This window comes from Sebastes umbrosus, chromosome 23 (assembly GCF_015220745.1).
Source record: "Sebastes umbrosus isolate fSebUmb1 chromosome 23, fSebUmb1.pri, whole genome shotgun sequence".
NCBI lineage: Eukaryota > Metazoa > Chordata > Actinopteri > Perciformes > Sebastidae > Sebastes > Sebastes umbrosus.
Window position 1 is genome coordinate 17,499,800 of NC_051291.1, and position 18,649 is coordinate 17,518,448.

Sequence of the window (18,649 nt, forward strand, 5' to 3'; positions counted from 1 at the left end):
TGTGGAGTGCTTAGAAACCACCAGGCTGCAAACTGGGTCTAAATATAAAAACAGAACTGAATATTTTAAAAAAAAGGTCACAGTAATGGTTTCCCATAATGCTAATTTGGCTGCTTGTCATATTTCTGGCAGGACAATTAAACCCATGTTACCTGCACCATTACTCCCTATGAGGCACACTATCAACGCGTGCATTAAAATGAGTACTCTGGCCTTCCTAACAAACACTAATGCTAATGGCTATAATGCTTTTCCTAGAGGAACTTACAGTGCTGGGAACACTGTTACGGCTGCATTAAACAACTATAACAAGTGATTCTATGCAAATAAGTACTGCTGTAGCCAACATGCATATATAATACATGTACAGTATATGAAGCACAAAAGCACTTCTACTGGGGATAACCTGTGTCTGAAATATGTACTGGGAGTTGGGATCAACATATTTCTGGTTTATTACTCTGGTATATATTTGGCATATTAGAGAACCAATGTCAGGGAGGATATTTTAACCACTTTTCATTCTGTTGTATCCTCTACTGGGCATTAAATTAACATCCCTGGGACAACCTCACAGTGAAAAGTAGTCTATGAGTCCCCGCTTACTAAGCTAATGTAATTCACTATTGATAAGCCTAACCTTCAAATAACAATTGTGTGCTTTATTTCATTATAATTTATTTATATGACAGCATCAATGGTGAAATAACATTCATTGCTGCCCTCTAGTGGCTGTCTCAGTTAAAACAGCTCGGTCCAACTCATTCACTCACGCCAGACGCACCTGACACCACACTAGTGCTCAAATCCACTGGTTCAGTATCACATGTTTTAGCTGCACTATGGCACTGTTTTCTGATTTGTTACCCTTTTGTCATACCTACTAGCAACACTAGGCCAGCATTAGCTGCCACCAAGGTTAGTGAACCAACTGATAACTAAAAGAAATTGACATTTTTTGACAGTGGATTAATAAAAAAAAAAAAAATGCCCCAAGAGTCAAATGGTGGATTAATTAGATGAGCTGCAATTACAGGTGCTTAAAGCAGTTTGGGTATGACATGCCACGGGTGTCCCAGACTTATGGAAACTTAAAACAAGCCGAGAGCAAGACAACAGCAAACAACTGAGCAGGATATGAGAAAAGAGAAAGCATTGATCTTTAATTAAAATAATCTCTTCTGCGCCTGGGGCCAACATAAATTAGTTAATACTGTGATTTTATGGTTAACTATCGTAAAGTAGTAAATACACAGACTAATAGCTAGAAAATGTTCATTGCGGGGAAACTTGGATTAAAAAATAATTAGAAAAATCTGACAGAAATGGAAATATAGTTTAAGAAATTGAACTGTAGAGCTCGCACCTACACATAACAGTGAAGTTACACTGTAAGTGTGGCGTGAACATCACATGCTTTCATGATACAGCCAATGCCAGATGCACAGGCATGTCCACACTTGGGTAGATTTGTAGTACCGCTTGATCTCCAGCAGAGAGAGACAAAGCTTGCACTTTAAATGTGAGTTGAAAAGTTTTGTAGTCTGCTGATGTTTCCAAAAGACAAGACACAGAGTAAAGCGGAACACAGTCAAGGGGCCACAGAGAGGTTGCACCGACGTATGTCTTAATGCAAAAGGATGTGATTTAGCTTTACTGTTTAACTAACCCATGCACACAGATGGAGTTCTGCCTGGTAATTATAGCAGCCGAAGCAAAGAGGAGCAGGTGAGCAACTGCACAACTTCACCAACCAAATGATCTGCCAGAATAATGTCAACACAAAGCCACTGTGTACATGAAAAGACAAAGGTCAGATTGCTCTTATTGCCTTGTAATGGGAAATTAAATGCTTTGTTGGGTAACAGCTGTGTAAATCATGTTATCACACAGGTATGGTCCTGAACACAGCGGCATCACTGTGATTAAGAAAAGTTTTTGCATGGAATTAAAAAAAAGTTCAAAATGTATAGTTTGTTCCTGAATTAAAAAAGCTTTTTAGCCCTCTGTAACAACTCGTTTTTCTTTTTAAATTCAGATTGGACACATGAAGCAATCTTCTTTTAGTAGATAGGATGGACCAATTAAAGGGATAGTTCAGGTGATTTCAAGTGGGGTTGTACGAGGTACCTATCCATTGTCAGTTGTCATCGTATTTTAGCCACCTAAAAAAAAGGCAATATCAATATCAGTTTAAGTGTAGGTCATATTTAGAATATTTTTGCCAGTTTACTTTGCATTGAGACAGCCCTTTCTGACAGGGAACTGAAGCCGTATCCATCTATGCTGCCTCAATTGGTTTGTTTGTGCTATTGTGTGATTTTTGGAGAATCAAAACTAACCCTTTAAAACACTAAAGTCAAATAATGACACAAACAAACAAACTGATTGAGACAGCGGTAAACCAGCAACTAAGACGCAAGCGAGGTAAAATTACTGTTTTTTTTTCAATGGACTCTGGTTGCTTTGGCAAGAGAATAGATAACAGCTTCAGTTCCCCGTCAGAAACAGACTGTATAGCTGTCTCACGGCAAGGTAAACTAGCGCAAATATTCTAAATATAGCCTACACTTAAAGGTGTAGACTGTTTGTAACTTCTTACACGTATAAATCAATCCGGGTTGGTGTCCCACGCGCACTAGCATGTGGCTATGCTGTTCAGACTCAGACTCCAACACAAACTACACGGAAGCACCAAAACCACAAAGTTCTATCTAGTGAAGTCCGTCCCTTAAACAGTGTTGGCCGCGGTCGGAGGACGCGGGGAGACCATAGCTTTGTTCTCCAGGGACGGAGTCTCTGCTGTACTCTGCTCCTCTACCTGCCCGATTGCCTTAACTCACACACCACGCTCGTTGCTGGCTAAAATATGTTTTGCTGCCGGCCCCGTCCACAGCAGTGTATTGCTGTCTGCTTCTCCAAGCTGGGGACGTGCCGAACGTTGTCTTCTATAGGTAATACACTGACTATGGATAAGCACCTCATTCAAACCCACCTCAAAACAGCTGAACTATCCCTTTAAGCACTGTACAATAACATGACAGCATGAGAGGCTACTTGCAGTGATGGAGCTGTTGCTGTTATAGACACCTGACTGGAGTTGAGCCTCAAACAAAGAGGAGCAAACAAGGAAACGTTCAAACAAAATGTGGGTAATAAAAGTTGTTTTTAACTTGTTCCACACAAAATGTAGTATCTTATATCCTGCACAGGCTTTGGCAGGATCTGACACATTGTGCCACAAACCACAGTTGCATCAAAAAGTGTGTAAAAGGTGAAGAGACACAGGAGAGATGCTACAGGTGGAGTCTTTATTCCTGAACCGTTTCTGAGCTCAGGTTTTCCTTGTTGAGGTTTAATAACTGTAATGAAGACACAATTCATTTAAACAGGAACCATTAGATAAAAATAATTTATATTCTAGCAAAATTAAGGTCGGGGATATTAATGCATTATGCACCTTTCCAGGTTCTATTTATATCAGGGAGGGAGATTAACACTAGCCATTAACTACAATGGGAAATTATGAGCGGAAAGTCTGTCAAATACCGACTACTGATGTCAGGAAACAACCTCATTTAAACGTTCTAACAAAACTCAAGTTAAGATTAGTTGGTATAATACTCAAAGACGATGATACATTTCAAACTCAAGTCCCTCTGTTATCCTTCATGCTCTCCTCCTCCTCTTGCTCTCCTCATCTTGGTTGGATTTTCCCTCCACTGTCTAAAGACATGTAGCTCTGTGAATTATCTACATCGGTCTTAGCTGTGAGTGTGAGCTAGAGTGAAATTGACTTTCTTGTGTGTTTCTCTCTTAGCTCTGTGGCCCCTGATGACCTGTTGAGGGTGTTTCACAGCGTTTAACCTAATGCATGCTGGGATATAATCTAGCCCCCTGCCATAGGAATAAGCAGGCACTGGAAACAAATATGGATCAGAAATTTAAGACGAAAAGATACTTTGAAAATGAAAAGTGAAATTGCAAGTGCATTTAAGGAGCACCTGTCACCTGCTCATGAGTATGTGTGAGTTTGAGAAATTTGATCATTATCATAATCAAAAACGTTACCAAAGACTTTGGCACTGCAGAGCTTCAAATCATGCTGCCAGAAATCCACAGATGAAAACATAAAAGATTTAGCAGTTTCAGTAGTCATATCAGAGGACCACTTTGTTGTTTAGAATATTTTGTGAAATTAGAAAAATAGTATAGCTGCCTGTCATGTGCCAATCATGGAGATACTAGACAAGAGAATATTACAGTGGGTGTTTTACATTGTCAGGAGCAACAGAGGATGACACTGGACAGCCAGTGTCAACTAGTGGGATGTATTTGGTGTACTTGACTGCACCTGACGATACGCCGATTCGATAATATCACGATACTTGGGTGCCGATTCGATATGTATAGCAATTTTTAAGTTTTGTGAGTCAATATTACGATTTATTGCAATTTTTGTTAACTTATTTTAACAGTAGACCATGGGAAAAAGTTCTTGGGACTTTTACTTTGGAAAATATCTAAATTAATACAGTAAAAATCTTAAGCATGCATGTAGTCAGAGATGCTTTTCCTGCAATGTATGAAACCCAAAGTGTTTCCATATTTTACTGGATGTGTAGTGTTTACCACGTTGGATTTAAAATGTGAGGGTTCAAATCGTATCTACGCGGACCCTCCGTCGTTTTCTACTTTCTTGTTTTGGCTCGCTGAGGTTTGTTTTGGTTGACGAATACGAAATGAATATGACGTCACGTTACTCAGACTACAACAATAAAAGCGGCAACTTCCTTCTACCTCCGGATAGACTCAAATGAAGCAAATATATCGATCCTGGCATTAGAAAAATCTATTTCAAAATCATAGACATCGCGATAAATAGGTGAATAGATTTTTCTCACACCCCTACTCTTAAATCACTTGAACGTGCCATCGAAGGACAAATCTGTTTGTACAAGTGGCTCTTGGAGGAGGCCCAATGACTGTATGGGCAGAATAACAAATATCTGTCATAATCACAAGCAAATTAGTTACTTTACTGCCTTTATTTATACCTAAAGTACCATTTTATATAGTAATAAACTGCTAGGTTTGTCTTGGGAGGCTCATTTGAGTGTGCCGTGGCACCAAGAAGGTTGCAAATCCCAACCCAAGACCAACAGCAGCCTAATTACTTTGTTGAGAAGTGTTTCATAAAAAACCTGACAAGCAGCAGCCTCCTGGTGCTGTCTGAGGTTTAAAAACCCCAGAGTGGACAACCGTCTGAAAACATACTCAACACTTTTCTTAACTCTCTTCCAAAGAGGCTATATGTACTACAAAGGTTTAAAACAAACACATCTAGCCACACAATAATACACTCACACACTAACACAAGGGACTCTCCCATTTCCTAGGCAACAGACAGACGTGGTTATGAAGTAGTGACTCCTGTTCTGACTCAGGTAATGAGATCGAAGGTGTCCTGGGCTCAAACTGAGGATTTGACGATGGTTTGCATCCGCAGTCCAACCCCTCAATCTACACACCACTTTGCACACAACTATAACCTTGAACAAAACACCCACTACCTATTAACTCCATGACTCACTCCATCAGTAGCCATTTAACTAAATCTATCATTTCCAAATGTAAAACTTGGATGGTCTAGACACATTAAGAAGTATATTTTCACAAACAAACCTTCCTTTGCTTAATGTTTCACAAATACACCTGATGATATCTCTCCAATGGTACATATTTTCTTCTTTTTTTTTTAAGTTATTTTTTTGGGGGCATTTTTCCATTTTTATTGAGGACAGTGGATAGAGTCTTGAAAGGGGGGAGAGAGAGAGTGGATGTGGAAAGGGCCACAGGCCGGATTCAAACCCGGGCCGCCGCGGTCAGGATCAAGCCTTGATACATGGACGCCCGCTCTACCAACTGAGCTAACCCAGGCGCCCGTGGTACATATTTTCTAAGAAAATATGTTTAAGTTCCATCTCCAGTGATAATCCACAGTGAATTTTGTTTACACCAGCCAGAAATCAATTTGTCAAAGCGCTTCCCTTTTGGGAACGTCTCTTATTTTAGGAGGCAAATCCCCGTTTGCCCTGTCAGATTCAACAAATGAGGTAAATCCATATCAGAAGAGCACAACTTTCTCTTTTGTGAAGCCTCGGCCTCTTTGCCGCCTAACCCATAAAGAAACATTAGCCTGTCATGATTCATCATGTAAATGTGCATGTATGTATATATGTATGTATATGTTTAAATGGATGTGTGGTTCTAGAGCCAATAGATGTGTGCCTGCAATCACCACTGCCTTCTCATAGTTATTTCTGATGGCTGTGTGGAGGCGGTCTGACAATACTTCCTCCTAATGGAGGGACACCACACTCACTGACATGATGCTGACTACTGGCAGTGATACCACCTGACCACAAGGTGGGAGGGAAACAATGCTGTGGCCTACTGACAGAGTTCCCCTGCGCTTATAAATATGCTTTTTCTCTAGGGGTGTCAGAAAATATTGAATATTGCGATATTCTGTATTCTGGATGCAGATCCCACTGTTCTGATTGCATAAACTTTTTTTACTCTGATTTATGCATATGGCGTTGTGTTGTTTATACTTTGACAGATTTCCTAAAATTAATTTTAAAAAATCACAATATACAATCGCCTTGCTTACAGTATCACTATATATTGGATCTGAAAACCTGTATCATGATACGTAGCGTATCACCAGATTCTTGCCAGCCCTACTTTTCTCTGGGGATTTTATTACTGAATGGTAGAGTTCATGTGTATGGCTCTGACCTTTTACCGCCTTAACACTTCTGGTTCTACCAATGTTGGTAAACTAGGAAATTAAGATTATACTTTGTCACCTTTTCATCATCGGCATATCAACTTAAACCCCTAGACTGTATATAACAAGTGGACATAGTCACCGTGACGTCACCTATTGGTTTGTGGACTGCCGTTTTGAAGCATCTAATTCGGCATTTTGTCCGTCGCCATCTTGGTTTTTTGCAACCAGAAGTGACACGAGAGGGTGGAGCTAAGTTATAACTAACTTTCATGAACTGAAAACACTGTGAAAGGGTTAAAGTTGTAAGACAAAAACATGGACAACTACCAAACCGGACAACGCTCTAGTAGCGACCTGCCAGTCACAAGGTAGCCACGCCCTAAAGCATACCCTGCTTTATGGTCTATTTGACTCTAAATGGGATCATAATTTACCAAATGAACATCATGCTGTATTGAAGAAGACTTGAAACTAACGATTGAGACCATCAACTCATGTTTACAATGTTTACTGAGGTAATAAATCAAGTGAGAAGTAGGCTCATTTTCTCATAGACTTCTATACAATCAGACTTCTTTTTGCAACCAGAGGAGTCGCCCCTTGCTGGCTGTTAGAACGAATGTAAGTTTAAGGCACTTCTGCATTGGCTTCACTTTTCAGACCTGGAGGATGCCCACTGGTTATACCTGACGAAAATAACAATATGCATATACAGTATATAAAATAGATGGTATATGTTCTAAAAACATAGTATAAAGTATATTCAATAAAATGACAATACAGCATCTCTGTGCCCAACAAAACAACAACCAGAGGAGCTGTTTCTAAATCTTAAAACTTGCATCAACTAAACCGATCAGCCACCTCGTGTTTTCCAGAGGTATCACTATCCCAGCTCTCTGACAACACTTTCTCCTCACCCATGTGAGTTTGACAGGACTGACCGGCTTCCTCAGATTTACCACAGCGTGAATGACACACGAATGACAAACACTTGACAATGTTAAATATGCTTAATTTAGCCAACTGACTGTAATTGTTTTATGTGACAACATTAATGAACATGTGCTCATGAGCAAGCATGTGATCTCACATACAAACACACACCAGTGCATGATTCTGTCAGTGTGGGAATATCACACTACTGTATTAGGAAAACTCCCAAACAGTAATCACTGCAGTGACAAATCATTGTCTGCACAGATTTATTTGCAAATGGGGATATAGCCTACCTGAGGGGCGTACAAGTTTCATTGCTCAACAAAGTTTACCAGACTGAAACCTATGCTGTATTAAGGTCTGCAATAAGCCACAACACACTCGGTGGCAGGACAGCGAGTACCCAAACAGTTGGATTTGGCTAAATTTGCTCTTCAAAAACCAGATATGAAAGGAAACTTCTGCACAGCACATTGTGAAGTCTTGATTCAAAGCAGGCACATTAGAGCAACGTCAGGGGATGCAGCAGCAGAGTGTGGAAAAGGAACACCGACACAGATTTATATAGACATGGGAGATGCATAATGGGCATTTTCAGGCCAGGTGTGGATGAGCAGCCTAAGGTCTTTGAAATCGAGCCTCTAAAATCACATGTATAATTTAGGGGCACTATGGTGATGTCAAAAATGCAATATTTCCTGTGAAGATTATCTAAAAAAACAAACTATCAACTGAGAATCCCATGCTGTAATGATAACACACTGTGATAACAGACTACTGAACTGATCCTCTCCAGGTAGTTGGAGCACGCTCCTTCACAATTGGGCAGAGTGTAGGCCTTTGTTGACACGTCACGCTGAGCTGGAAACTCAGTGTTCACCTTCACCACTGACACAGTTTAGACTGGTGTACTTACTAACTGGTGTGTGGGCCCTCAAAATAGATGACAGTAGCTTCCTGACATGCAGATAATAAGACAGACTAACAGCCTTATTGGATAACTACTGTAGTTGACTTTCTTATTGACTGGGTGACAGTGATTTTCTGGTTGCCTGCCTGACTGGGTGGATGTCTCTCTGTTTGCCTCACTGACTGGTTATATGGCCGGCAGGTTAATGGGTTTGTTGACTGACTTAACTTAGCACGTTGGTTTGATAAGCTGAGTCAGTGACTGAAAACAGCACTACATCATCAAACTCACTGAACCATACAGTGACATCACTAAACTGTTGCAGTCAACAGCCACTGTGGTGAAAACCAATGATACCTGGGAAAAGTTTTTTTAACGGGGAAGAGAGCCAGACATTCTTGGCTGCTGTTCTAACAATTAAAGACTCAGGTTGCTGAAACCTAAAGTCTCGTGGGATGATAGGAGGTCAGCTGAGGCAGTCAAAAGACTTGCTGACAATATTGTATATATATATGGAACAACATACTGTATATAAAGTATTTGAAAAATGCAGGCCAATTCTGTCAACTTCAGGCCAATCTGTCTTTCCATTTTTATTTTAGTTCCTTATAACCCACTTTGTTATCTACACTCCTGTCCTAGTTACCCATTCATATTCCTCCTCAAGGTTAGACTGGCCATCTCTGCTGTGTCAGAAATACTCGTGTTGTAGCGTTTAGAAGGGGTGATGGTAATGAGCCTAATCTGAACTGATTCATTAACACACAGAACCATCTCTACATCTGAACTTAGACTGAGTCAGGTTCTCTGTCAATATGCAACGCAAAATAAGTTTTCAGTCAAACAATCATATCCTAAAAATAACAGCCACATGCAGGTTCAAAGTAGCACCGATGAAGCTTGAATTGAACCTTAAATTATCATAGATAAAAATAGCCCAGCCTGACTCAGGTCTTCCGAGGTGAATCTCTACCTTTGGGAACATCCCTATTCCTTGCTATGGTTTTTAACTGCACCTGTAACAACACTTGATACACTACCTGACTGCATATGCAAACTTTTTTTTTATCAAAGCACAGGAAGTGGTCATCTAAATTTAAAAAAATAAAGTACATGCAAACATATAGCTTAGCCACATAATTCATCTTCAGGCAAGATAAGAATAGATGTCTAATTAAATTAAACTGCACAAATTAAAATGTTATATATCCTCCTGAGACCCAGCCCATTGACTTGTGTCCTCTGTAGTGGACATTTTGTCCACATGCATCCCCTTTTAGTCTTTTGAGCTACCCTATCAACCCCTGGTGTATTTTAAAGAGGACATCCTGGGCATCATTGGGACAATTCCAGTGTTATGGTCTCCTGTTTACCATACTCATAAGCGCAAACTTTGCATTCTTGAGGAAAACTGTATTTCTACCTGGGAAATCTTCAAACCTCAATGATCACTGATACATGTCAGTGATACATAGCGATATGTATGCATTATGGGTGTTACATTACATGGAATTACCCATTTACTGTAAATAGAATTTATAGTTTGTGTTACCATTAATCCAGAATGATATATTTTTTAGTTTTTAGTCTTTTAGTCTCTACAGCCATAATCTGTTAAATTTTTGTATCTTCTAGATTCGGCTGTCTTTTAACATTAAAATGGTCCTGTGGTCCACTACAGAGGACATGCTGTAAAATTAAAAATAAAAATAAAATTGAAAAAGTCTAAATTGTAAGATTTTCTTTAAACACTAAATATTAAGGAAATCACAAAAAAATCTGCACTTCCTAGTTTGAGAATTTCAGGACTTTTTCCGCCTCGTGAAGAAGAAGTTGGATATTTGCACTTTTTTAACAGTATATAATAATAATAATTAAATATTATAAATAAAATATTGCAATAATTCAATAATGCTGTAGTTTAACATATTCAAACAAACAAGCTTTAATACTTTTCTACAGGCTACTTTACATCATATCATTAGAAGAAGTGCTATGGTACCAGAAGGCTATGTTACCAATCAACCGATATAATTGTTTTTTTATTTTTTCCCACTCACAATGTTGTTTGGTTACGATTGCCCAGAAATCATTATAGATATTTCAATCAATATCCTCCTCACAAACACTAACCATACACTTCCACGCAACACACACACACACACTTATCTTTTTTGATATATTTACTGTATGTTATTGTTGTTATTATATATATATCTTGTCCTAATTGTTTGTTATCACTATTATGTAATATTATTTCTTTATATTAATCTCATCTCTAGGTGGAGGCTTTAGATAAACCCAGTGGGGTTTTTTGCCTCTTCCTGCACTGTATAATATTCATTTATTTTTTTGTTATGTTGTATAGTCTTAAAGGTCCCATGTTGTAAAAATTGATATTTTCATGTCTTTTGTATTATAAAACAGGTTTAAGTGCTATATAAATACTGTGAAAGTATCAAAACGCTCAATATACGGAGAAACACACACAGCCCGTATTCAGAAATTGTGCGTTTGAAACAAGCCGTTAGGATTTTTGTCCATTTGTGATGTCACAAATGTACAATATTTAGACCATTACACGGTTTTAAACATAAACATTCTAAATGTGTCCCCGTTTATTTCCTGTTGCAGTGTATGTAAATAACATCAGCTGACAGGAAGTAAACATGGACCCAAACTGTTGCATAGCAACGCAATTCCGTTGCAATTCCATTGAAATGCACTAAAACGGAGCGTTTCAGACAGTGGGTAAATACAGGTATATTCAGACAGACAGTATGAGGAAAATAATTTTTTTTTTAACATTACAGCATGTAAACATGTTCTAGTAGAAACACAAAATACAAGTATGAACCTGAAAATTAGCATGATATGGGACCTTTAAATTGTGTAAAACAAATAAACAAACAAAACAAAACAAACAAACAATTGATAAAACATAAATAACATCTTTCCCCCCACAACAACATAACCCTATAAAGTATCTCCATGCTGACTGAATCTGCACTTCCTAGTTTGAGCAGGACTTTTCCTGCCTCGTGAAGAAGAAGTTGGATATTTGCACTTTTTTAACAGTATATGTTATTGCAATAATTCCATAATGCTGTAGTTTAACATATTTAAACAAACAAGCTTTTTATATTTTAATACTTGCTCCAGGCTATACTTTACATCACATCATTAGAAGAAATGCTATGGCACCAGAAGGCTATATGTTACCAATCAACCTATATAATTGATCAAATATAAATAACATCTTTCCCCCCCACAACAACATAACCCTATAAATCACCACCATGGTGACTGAATCTGCACTTCCTAGTTTGAGCAGGACTTTTTCCTGCCTCGTGAAGAAGAAGTTGTGTGAGTTCTTGGTGGATGAAACCAATGCGCAGTGCCCAAAACGCACAACAACAACAACATAAAAACGTCCCTTGGATATATATATAAACGCCCCATGCTCATCATCATCTCCATATACCAGAAACGCGTGGCGCGCTGTCGATGCAACAGAAACGAAGCGAGTGTGTGTCCAAAACATGATCCAACCTTCTCCTCTGCGCCGTTAATAAAGCTTTTACGGTTCACATCATCACGAATCCAGCGGAAAAGACGTGTATCCCCACACAAGCGACTCCACAATAGCTACATACACCCGAGCACCATGAGGAGAAAGAACCGGACGGTATATAGTCCTCTCTCTCCTGGCTGGCCTGTAGAGAGAGAGCACTGTAGCAGGTTTAACCACCACAGAGTGTGTGTACGCATCCACTTACGCACATCCAAGGCAGGAGGCGAAGGAGACAGAACCATCATCCGGATAAACGGCGCGATCTTCCGCGTTGAAAGTCGGTGCACTTATACTGGAGAGAGTTACACTTACACGGCGATTGTTGTCCGTGTCTATTGGTTCCCTTTTTAGCCGGAGCATCGTCAGCAAACACAGACAGAGAAACACTAGTCTCCATTAGCAACTCCATCGCCCCCCATGGGCGTGCGAGAGGCCGCGGGCTGTGACGCAAATGGCACACTGGGTGATTTTCAACTGACATATCTTTCTGAATTCAACCGTCAATTCAGCCGCGTTGACTGGTCCAAATCAAACAGATATTACACACAAAATAGCCATCCGATGGTGTAAATAAAAGGCGTATGGATGAGCAGTTGTGCCTCTGTAGGAGATGCTGGTTGCATAACTCAGGAAACTTAATAAAAATGGGCAAAACGTCTCCAACGGTTTTTTTTTGGTCGTTTGTTTTACGAATTCGATCGCGATTTGCCCTGTTGCCATGACACTCGGCACACTTTTTTGGTCGCCAAGCAGAGCGGTATATAAACACCGAGGAACATGAGTGGTGGCCTCGCTGTGGTGGTGGATGATGTGATGTTGGTGGCCAAGGCTCTAGGACGCATGACGGAGGAAAAGACAGGACTAGCCGGAGTGGGACTTATATAGGACCACGCATTCACAAGGCCAATAAAGGAGCCCCGCATGAATACTATTGTGCTCTTTTATATCCAAAGAGTCCCCCCCAACCCCAAACTATTTACAAAAGGTTGGCCAACACACACACACACAAAAATATCGCGGCGAAATGGTGGCGGCGGTTTTCTACAGCAGCTGCTCTCTCTCTCTCTCTCTCTCTGCGCAAAAGCAGCAGCAGCACAAGCAGTGCGCATTGGATGGACTCTCCAGTTGTGTGCAAACTAATGTGATTCATCCATAAGACTTTTATGGTTTTTTTTAGATCTTGTTCCTCCTCGTTGCTGGAGAGCAGCGAACCAGAGCGCAAGAGAGGAACAACCGCTGTTCATCATGGCACGATTTGCATCTTCTCCCATTATTATCCTCCGAAAATCTCCCTTTTACACGGTCATATCGTCAGTCTATAAACACCACACTGTTTAGAGGCAACAATAGGACAAGCTTGACTTGATTAAAAGGGAAAAACAAGTATAAAATGCACCTTTCAAGCCGTAAGAAGAGAGGCCCCCCTCGTAACGATTTGCAGCATGGCAGCAGGAGGAGTGCGGCGTAAAAACCGAGCTAACCCGGATAAAATACACACAAAGACGAGGTGCAGTGCGACCACAAATACACCCATAACCACCATAATAACAACACCAAACCACCCTGTGTTGTTTGGATAAGCTAGATCCAGAGAGGATGGCGTTATTGTGAATATAAAACGCTGCGTTTTGCGGCTCCAGTGCCACCTTTTTCCCAAGAAGCAGCAGCAGCTTGGCGCACAGGACCGGTGACCGTTTCCATCTTTGCGCGTCCTCTTACCGAGGCGAAATTGTGAATTATCTCACGTTTTGACGATCTAGTATTGAATAAAACACATTGTAGTAGGTGAATTCGCGTTTAAAGGAGGTAAACGTTGCGTGTAAAGGCTGCTACAAGTCCCTGAAAGTATTCATCTCCCCAACCGCGGAGAGGCAGAAACAAGAGGGCGATGACGCCATTTTCTGCAAAAACAACCATGCTCGGAGAGCCAAAGCGAAGGAGGCTTTTAACCCGCTCCGCAGCGCTCCAGTCCGGCTGAAACGCATCTAAAACAAGTCCTTACCTTGTGTTTGTTGGATGGGTGGTGGGATATGTGTTGAGAAGAGGTAAAACTGCACGAAATTAGTCCGGAGATTTGTTTATTTCGCCTCCCAGCTCCTCCGGTTCACTCTGAACAAGTTGGTCTTTCGAGCCGCTCGTCTTTGTGCACCCAGAGGAGCCTCTCAGCACTAAACCAAAGGGCTCTGCTGCGCAAAGGTGCACCCTCCACGTCCTATTTCAGATGGAAATGTGGGCACTTTCGGACGAAAGAAAAAAATGGAAGGATTTGACCTCTTGCTAATAAGAAAAATTAGATTATTTCCCAGTTTTGAGCCAAAAGGCCACGGTTGTGTGCGCTGATTTATCCACCAAAACGCGCAGAGACACAGAGCTCTCCACAAGAGTCCACGACGCAAAACGCAAATAAAACAGGGCTGGATACACCCTCACCAAACTTAATAGGTTACAACTGATACAATACTTTATATCACTAATTAAATAAACACTACTTAGCATACTCATTCAGCCAGAGGACTCAACTAAAAGTCATATTTGTGGCCAAAAGTAAATGGCATTAACTCATTAAAAAGACACACATTTCGTATATTATATAGCCCAGGGGATCACAATTCTCTCCAAAAAGAGGATTCACAACTAGAGACACATTTGACCACGGACATCTGAGTTTATTCCCCTTGTTTAGGCTATCATGGACCAGAAATAGTATATTTAGGTTCACTTGTTCCAACATCAATTCCTGCACTGTGCAAATGAACATGTGGAAATAAGTGTTAATGAACTATCCCTCATTTGGAAAAAGATACACATTTGGTATATTATAGAGCCCAGGGGATCACAATTTTCTCCAAAAAAAGAGGATTCACAAGTAGAGACACATTTGACCACGGACATATAACCACATCTGAGTTTTTTCCCCTTGTTTAGGCTGATCATTGACCAGAAATAGTATATTTAGGTTAACTTGTTCCAACATCAATCCCTGCACTGTGCAAATGAACATGAGTTAAATAAGTGTTAATGAACTATCCCTCATTTGGATGTGGACCCACTGAGTTTCTCTTAGGACCCTTAAACAAAACTATGGCAGCTAAAAATTCATCACAATGTTGATTCCAGTGGTTTTTAGTCTCATTTCCAAATCCCATAATGCGGAGCATATGAGGCCAATACAAGCAGCACTGAGTCAATCAATAGTTGACAAAACTCATTTTGACCACTTGTAAACACCACTAATTATTATTGACTATTTGCTTTAAGCCCTATATGTTAATGAGGTTCACATTTGACCACGGACATATAACCACATCTGAGTTTATACCCCTTGTTTAGGTTGATCATGGACCAGAAAAAGTATACTTAGGTTAACTTGTTCAACATCCAATTCCTGCACTGTGCAAATGAACATGTGGAAATAAGTGTTAATTAACTATCCCTCATTTGGATGTGGACCCACTGAGCTTCTCTTAGGATCCCTTAAACAAAACTACGGCAGCTAAAAATTCATCCCAATGTTGATATTCCAGTGGTTTTTAGTCTCATTTCCAAAATCCCACAATCCCAATATCTTCTCAATTACATGCAGGCTGCATTTATCACAAAACTTAGTGACATGTTTGGACACTTCTTTTTGTGCATGACAAATAATTTGTTTATGCTGGTCATTTAAATAGCCTGTTTATAATACCAGCATGGGACTGGTGGTGATGCTGGAGATTATAGGGAACAACTTGATTCCATTGGGATAGTGAAAGACAAACAAAGATTGGCCTGTATTTTAACAGTCTTGATGGCCAAAGGGACCCAAAAAAAAACACTATGACTGTCTGCAATAATAATATCCATATCTTATGGTACTTTTTAAATAGTATCTTAAGAGGTATTACCTTTTTGTTATACTTAGTATGCAATGCTATTTGTTTTGGTAACTCAATGGTATGGACTTATCAATAGTGATTGAGGACAGCAGGGTGTCCTCAGCAGTTTGCAGGATCAAACCAACCAATGAGTAAGAACTAATTTCAGTGAAAAAACTGCATCAGCTAAGTAGATTCAAACTGCTAAATGTAAACACAGTAAACATCCCCATTATATTGCAATTGGAACCCTACGGTTAAAGATTTAATTAGAGTATATGAGTATAGTTAAGAAAAGTGTCCCACTTATGCTTAACTGCTAACCCACTTTAACCAGAACAAGGAAGGACATTTTGGGATGAACAGATTGGACTGAAAAAACTTTTGTTTACCCCTATTAGGCTTTCTAATAGGAGCAAATATTATGATTGTAAATGTTATGAAAATCCCCCACACTCAGTCGGATCTGATTTGTGTTCAACTTTCTTAATAATGCAGGGAATATAAGGCAAAATGCAAGTAGCACTGAGTCAATCAATAGTTCACAAAACTCATTTTGACTAATTGTAAACACCACTGATTATTATTGACTATTTGTTTTAAGACACATTTGACCACGGACATATAACCACATCTGAGTTCATTCCCCTTGTTTAGGCTGATCATGGACCAGAAATAGTATATTTAGGTTTAACTTGTTCCAACATCAATTCCTGCACTGTGCAAATGAACATGTGGAAATAAGTGTTAATGAACTATCCCTCATTTGGAAAAAGATACACATTTCATATATTATAGAGCCACAATTTTCTCCAAAAAAGAGGATTCACAAGTAGAGACACATTTGACCACATATAACCACATCTGAGTTTATCCCCCTTGTTTAGGCTATCATGGACCAGAAATAGTATATTTAGGTTAACTTGTTCAACATCAATTCCTGCACTGTGCAAATGGAAATAAGTGTTAATGAACTATCCCTCATTTGGATGTGGACCCACTGAGTTTCTCTTAGGACCCTTAAACAAAACTATGGCAGCTAAAAATTCATCACAATGTTGATATTCCAGTGGTTTTTAGTCTCATAATGCAGAGCATATGAGGCCAATACAAGCAGCACTGAGTCAATCAATAGTTGACAAAACTCATTTTGACCACTTGTAAACACCACTAATTATGATTGACTATTTGTTTTAAGCCCTATATGTTGATAACTAATAATAACTCCCATGCAAACAAACCTAGAAGCATTCAAAAACACATGTAAGTGTTGTCTATTGTTTGGCTAGAGGCTAGCTGTGCTGCTAATGGCAGAGCTAGTTAGCTAAATCAATGTAGCATTAGCAAAAGTAGTGCTAGTTAGCTCAGTAGTTTATGTCAAATAACTTATTTCCCCCTCACAATAACTTCCTCTTGCTTATAAACAACCAAAGGAAACCAAACCAAGAAGGTGTTCAACGCTTTAGTGGTATTTTAGTGTAATAAAAAGACAGGTGTGAGGATTATAAAATCAACTCACCAAAGCTAACGTTTAGCTTAAGTGCAAGAGACACAAATAATACACCTTTTTTTACACTTAGAGGTGTCAATGTTTTACAGCTATGTTTTTTAAAGATATAAGTATAATTTTTAATTTAATAACGACTGTATTTGTGGACACAAAACTGTTTACAAGTAACTTCATGCTAAAACAGTAAAGGCCTCACCTTGTTGCCAGGTTACCTGTTGCTACGTTACGTCTGCTCCATCACTTCTTCTTATCAGCTGGAAGATAAAGGGAAGTTGAATTATTTAACTATTTAACTAAATATTAATTCATTATAAAGTAAACAAGCTCAAGAGCAACCCGAGATATCAAGCTAAAGTTAGCTAGCTAACTTAACACACCTGTGTTTTCTGTTTATTAATGATGAGGTATGAGATTGTTTCAGATAATTAGAGGCAGCTGGCTCAAACATGTTACATGTAAGGTGATGGTGATGGTGCAGCTGAGTTTAGAGGAGGATGCTGAAGTTAGGCTGGTGGGGTGGAGGTGATGGAGAGGAGGATGAGGGGGTAATTTGCAGTGACTTTGATAATAGTTTTGGAAGAAAGGGAAAACATTTTCCCCAATGTAAAATATCTCATGGACTACAGTTCAAATAATTAGGCGACTGAAAGTGAAATAAGTTGCTATTCTTTCTTTTTATCATTATTATTATTATTATTTATTTTCTTAATTTATTTAAATTTTGAATGTTGAAGTTGTTTCCTATAGTGTACTTTATGAGTTTGTCTATAAGCTCATCTACTTAAAAATTGGTTTATAAACTATTGTAATTACGAACTTTAAATTGCATATATGAAAACAACCTTGAAAAAATAAAGTACAAAAAAAGGGGAAAAAAGTGAAATAAGTTGTTACACAAGTACTAAATATTTACTGAGTATAGTATATATTTTCAAACTTGACAACATAAACATTTTTAATGGGCCCCTTTGTATTTCCTGTTGCAATGCCTTTTAATGCAGTAGTTGACAGGAAGTACATTGGGACCAAAGCTGTTGCCCTAGCAACAGAATGGCAATGAAAG

General features: G+C 39.2%; 1 protein-coding gene across 5 annotated transcripts in view; it reads right to left on the bottom strand.

Annotated features, from left to right (window-relative positions):
* Positions 1–17,915, bottom strand: part of znf800b (zinc finger protein 800b) — a 39,486-nt gene extending 21,571 nt beyond the window's left edge. Inside the window, exon 1 of one of the 5 annotated variants that reach the window (XM_037760899.1) lies at positions 17,783–17,915. The gene's annotated coding sequence lies outside the window, so the exon portion shown is untranslated. Of the gene's footprint in view, positions 1–12,427; positions 12,452–12,534; positions 12,914–14,224; positions 14,380–17,782 lie in introns of those variants that run through there. The other 4 variants (XM_037760898.1, XM_037760897.1, XM_037760903.1 and 1 more) reach the window with 4 other exon arrangements.
* Positions 17,916–18,649: the final 734 nt, after the last annotated feature.